We start from the raw sequence: 5,735 nt of genomic DNA on the forward strand, positions 1-5,735 counted from the left end.
GGCTCACGGGCCCAGCCGCTCCGCGGCATGTGGGATCTTCCCGGACCGGGGCACGAACCCGCGTCCCCCGCATCGGCAGGAGGATTCTCAACCACTGCGCCACCAGGGAAGCCCCCCTAAGAAGTTTTAGTGGCTCTGAGCATAAGCCAGGATAGCCCAACCTTATCTGACCGCCGTGTACCCCGTTCCCTCCTTACTGCCTCCTGCTTTGCACTGGCCGTTAGTAACAGCCTAAGAACTAGCGCTCCACGCTGGACGGGTGATCTCCATGGAGTCACAGATTGCGGCGGTGGACGGTACCAGCCAGATGCTGTGAGCACAGACCACCATCGACATTAGCCCTGCAGACTCAAAACCAACCAGCGTGCCACTTCTGATCAGAGCTTTCCAATAGGAATCTTTAACAAAGTCGACATTTTCAGAAGACAAATTTCAAAGTAAAATCTTTCACTTTTACTGAAAGTACCTCATAAAATGGGTTGACACGTTTACAGTCAATAATTTGGGGGAGGGTTTATTTTGGAGGCACCAGTCACACGTCAAAGGGAGTGAAGGAGTACATCAGCAGAACTGCCCTTTTCCCAGTAATGGGAAAGTTAATCTCAGGTATATTTTGCAGTGATATTTTAAATGGTAAAAGGGCAATTTTTCAAAACTTCCTGGCTTCGTTATGTAATATTTACGTTGGCTTATGTTGAGATTCAAATATACAAAAATCAAGCTTATTCTATCTTTTTTTTTTTGATTGCATTGGGTCTTGGTTGCTGCGCGTGCGCTTCTCTTCTTTGCGGTGCGCGGGCTTCTCATTGCAGGGGCTTCTGTTGCGGAGCACAGGCTCTAGGCGTGCGGGCGTCAGTAGTTGTGGCTCACAGGCTCAGTAGTTGTGGCTCGCGGGCTCTAGAGCGCAGGCTCAGTAGTTGTGGCTCGCGGGCTCTAGAGCGCAGGCTCAGTAGTTCTGGTGCACGGGATTCGGTGCACCGCGGCATGCGGGATCTTCCCGGGCCAGGGCTCGAACCCGTGTCCCCTGCATTGGCAGGCAGACTCTCAACCACTGCACCACCAGGGAAGCCCAAGTTTATTCAATCTTGATATCTGAAGCGGCAACAATAATCGTTTCGCTCTGGCTTTGTCTGCCTGCCGCTCACGGTATTAAGAGGTTTTCTGTGCCATGGGATGCAATATTCTGTTGACCTCATTATTTGTAGATGATACAATTGCCTACACAGAAAACCCTAACAGCTTAGCAATTTTTTTCAACCACTTTGAGGTATGATTGACATGCAAAGAGCTGCACGTATTTAAACGTGTACAACTTGGTGAGTCTGAGACATGGCTATTTTTGAGGAACTTGATGTGGTAGAGAGCATTGGTTCTCCAGAAACAGCCACATGCTTCTCCTACATTCCCACCTCCCTGGCATCAGTTTGTGGCCGTGTGGCTAGTTCTGGCCAGTGGACGGTAAGAAGTGGGCATATCCATTCTGAGTGTGAACAGTAAGAGGTGCTGTGCTCACCCATCCTCAGCCTCCATTGCTGGGAATCTGTGAATCTGCTTCACGTGCTCCAGATGGAGATGCTACAAGATGGAGAGGGGCACCAGCCCACATCAGACTGTGTGCAGGAAATACACGTTCATTGTGTGACACTGATGTGTGATGTGTGACGCTCTCTTGCAGAAATGAGAGCTCGCTACTAGGATACAATTCTTGACAAACAATTGAAACAATTCACATGGAGCATGAATGATCCACAAAGAGCTGAGAAGAGCAAAGAGGCGGTCTTGCCCTACCCGATGTTAGACAGACTAGGAGGCCGCGTTCCTAAGACAGAATAATATTCGCGCAGGAGCAGGGAGACAGAAGAATGGAACGGAAGAGAATCCCATCTGTATGGGACTTGTGCACGATAAAAATGGCAAAAAAGTAAGACAGTGGAAGATGGCCAGGTGGTTCTTCAGTACATGGAGAAGCTGGGCTCCTACCTGATGGCACACAAAGCAAACGGATTACACTTAAAATGCAAAAGGTAAAGTTATAAAGCCAATGGAAGATCATATAGGGGTGTATCTTGTGATATAGGGTGAGGAAATGGGTCTTAACAAACAGTTCTTGCTGTGAAAAGATGGATGAATGAAACTACTTCAAAATTAGGGATCATTTCTTCAGTAAAAGATGAGAGACAGAAGGACTGGTGGGCCGTGAGTAACCTAATTCTCTCTGCACCTGAGGCAAAAAGAAAAAGTCACAGTAAAAATGAGGTGTAAATTGATACATTATCTATGTAAATACATCATGTGTATATGAAAATTTGATAGTTTTCCTATATATCAATAATAAATGTTTAGAAAATGTAATCAAAAAAGGTCATATTGATGAAACCAGCAAGTACTGCCCATCCTGTGATGGGTAGCTTCTAAGTTGGGCCCAATGACCCCCTTCCTGGTGTTCATGCCCCTGTGATTTGCGTGTGGGTAGGACCTGTCGCTTGCTTCTAATGAACAGACTACGGCAGAACACATGGGATGCCCCTTCTGAGATGACGCCTCTGTGTTTTGGGGTCTCTCTCTTTCTCTCACCAGTTCCCTTGGAGGGAAGCCAGCTGCCCCAGAGAGAAGCCCAGGTGCAGGGAACAGGGGAGGCCTCAGTCAGCAGACACCAGGCCCCTGGACACCATGTGAGTGATCTTGGAAGCAGGTCCTTGCCCCATCAGGCCTTCAGATTGCTCAGCTGATCTAGGTCCTAATCTCTAAGTGACTCTACTGGAGATAGGGCCTTTGCAGTGGTAATTAAGGTTAGTGAGGTCACTAGAGCGAGCCCTAATCCTATAGGTCTGGTGTGCTTATAAGAAGAGGAGATTGGGACACAGACACACACAGAGGGACGACCATGTGAGGACACGGAGGAAACACATCTACAAACCCAGGAGAGAGGCCTCAGAAGAAACCAACCCTGCCCACACCTTGATCTTGGACTTCCAGCCTCCAGAACTGTGGGAAAATCAATGTCTGTTGTCTAAGTCACCCAGTCTGTGGTATTTTGTTATGGTGGCCCTAGCAAACGAATACAGATGCTATACCTCAGTAAAATAAGAAATACATTAAGTTTAAAAATAAGATCTGTTTTTGCAGAAACATGGATGGACGTAGAGATTATCACACTAAGTGAAGTAAGCCAGACAGAGGAATATCATATGACATCACTTACATGTGGAATCTAAAAAAAAAATACAAATGAACTTATTTACAAAACAGAAATAGACCCACAGACATAGAAAACAAACTTATGGTTACCAAAGGGGAAAGGCGGGGAGGGCTAAATTAGGAGTTTGGGATTAACAGATACACATTTCTATATACCTACGGTATAGCACAGGGAACCATACTCAATATTTTTTTAAGAACCTATAAGGGAAAAGAATCTGAAAAAGAATATATATATATATATATATATACACACACACACACATATATACGTATATATATATGTACATATATATATATATAACTGAATCACTGTGTTGTACACTTGAAACTAACACAACATTGTAAATCAACTCTACTTCAGTTAAAAAAAACACAAATACACAGACTAAATAATTAAATAGGGAGGCAGTTAAGTGTAGAGTTTAAGAACATATAAGACCTGTTTGGTCAATGAGATTAGGAAGTACGATTGGAATAATAGTTACTGGGGTGGGGGAGGCTTCTAGTTCTTGCTGTTGCTGGGATGTAGCCTGGCATAGCCTAGATGGCAGGCAATTTGACGACATTCTCCCATCAGTATGTGAGTGTCCACACCCTCTGACCCAGTGACCCACTTCTGGGAGTGTCTTTCATGGTAACAGAAGCGCAAGTGAGTGACTGATGTATAGGGACAATAAGAGGGAAGGCTGCCCAACGCACGATTCCACACCCAGCGTGCTCGGTGGCCTTTTATTTATTTATTTATTATAAAGTTATTTATTTTTGGCTGCATTGGGTCTTCGTTGCTGCGCGTGGGGGCTTTCTCTAGTTGCGGCGAGCGGGGGCTACTCTTTGTTGCGGTGCGCGGGCTTCTCATTGCGGTGGCTTCTCTTGTTGTGGAGCACGGGGTCTAGGCACTCGGGCTTCAGTAGTTGTGGCACGTTGGCTCAGTAGTTGTGGCTCACGGGCTTAGCTGCTCCGTGGCACGTAGGGTCTTCCCAGACCGGGTATCGAACCCGTGTCCCCTGCATTGGCAGGCGGATTCTTAACCACTGCGCCACCAGGGAAGTCCTCCGTGGCCTTTTAGAGCGACCTCAATCTAGATCAGCTGACCTAATATTCAGACATCCACAGTGCACTGGCGAGAAAAGATGTGCAAACTTCAGACCATCACGCAGAGCATAATTCCATCACTGTTTAAGTTGTTACACTGGTGTAATTGTGTGTGTGTGTATGTGTGTGTGTGTATGTGTATGTGTGGTGTGTGTGTGTGTAAAAATTATTATTTCTGGCAGGTGGAATTCCGGATCTCTTCATTCTCTATTTTGTACTTTCTGGTACTGCAAGAATTTTGTACAATAAGCATGTACTACTTTCTATAATCAGAAAAAATCTTAAGAATTTTACACATTAAACAGAATAACATACAACATTAACATTTTGTGCGCTGCCACAAAATCTATGCATCTCGTGGCCCCTTCAGGAAATCCTGCGCCCATGAAAGTCATGGTAAGAATCGAAAAAATGAATGACGACGATGATGATAAAGCTGTAATAGCATCTTATAACCATCTCATCACAATCCCTGCCTCGAGTAGACACAGGCCATTCCACTGCCCTCTGGGAAGGACAGTCTTCTGAGGGACCATCTTGCATTTAGGGGACAAAGGCATTACACCACGTGCTTCCTTCTAAGGACCTTCGAGTCTCTGGACTCAGCGCTGGTGCACAGAAACACACCTGCCCCTCGGCTCCCCTTGGCGTCGTTGGCCTGAGATGGCCATGGACCAATGCGGGCTCTCACCTGAGTCTCTATCATAAAATGTCTCCTGGAAAAAGGAACCCTCCTACACGGTTGGTGGGAATGCAAATTGGTGCAGCCACTGTGGAGAACAGTATGGAGCTTCCTCAGAAAACTAGAAATAGAGCTGCCCTATGACCCTGCAATCCCACTCCTGTGCATGTATCTGGAAGAGATGAAAATTCTAATTTGAAAAGATACGTGCACCCCTATGTTTATGGAAGCACTGTTTATAATAGCCAAGATATGGAAGCAACCTAAGTGTTCACTGACAAATGAACGGATAAAGAAGCTGTGGTGTATACACAGTGGAATAGTACTCAACCATTGAAAAGAACGCAATAATGCCATTTGCAGCAACATGGGTGAACCTAGAGATGATCATACTAAGTGAAGTAAGTCAGACAGAGAAAAACAAATATCGTATGATATCATTCATATGTGAGATCTAAAATACGACACAAATAAACTTATGTACAAAACAGAAACAGACTCTCAGACATAGAGAACAGACTTGTGGTTGCCAAAGGGGGAGGGGGGTGGTGGGGGGATGAAGTAGGAGCTTGGGGTCAGCAGATGCAAACTATTATCTGTAGGATGGATAAACAACAGGGTCTTACTGTAGAGCACAGGGAACTGTATTCAATATCCTATGATAAACCATAGTGGAAAAGAATATATAAAAGAATATATACATATATATGCATATATACACATATAGAGAACTGAATCACTTTGCTGTACAGCAGAAACT

The sequence above is a fragment of the Physeter macrocephalus genome, chromosome 8, assembly GCF_002837175.3.
Source record: "Physeter macrocephalus isolate SW-GA chromosome 8, ASM283717v5, whole genome shotgun sequence".
Classification (NCBI taxonomy): domain Eukaryota; kingdom Metazoa; phylum Chordata; class Mammalia; order Artiodactyla; family Physeteridae; genus Physeter; species Physeter macrocephalus.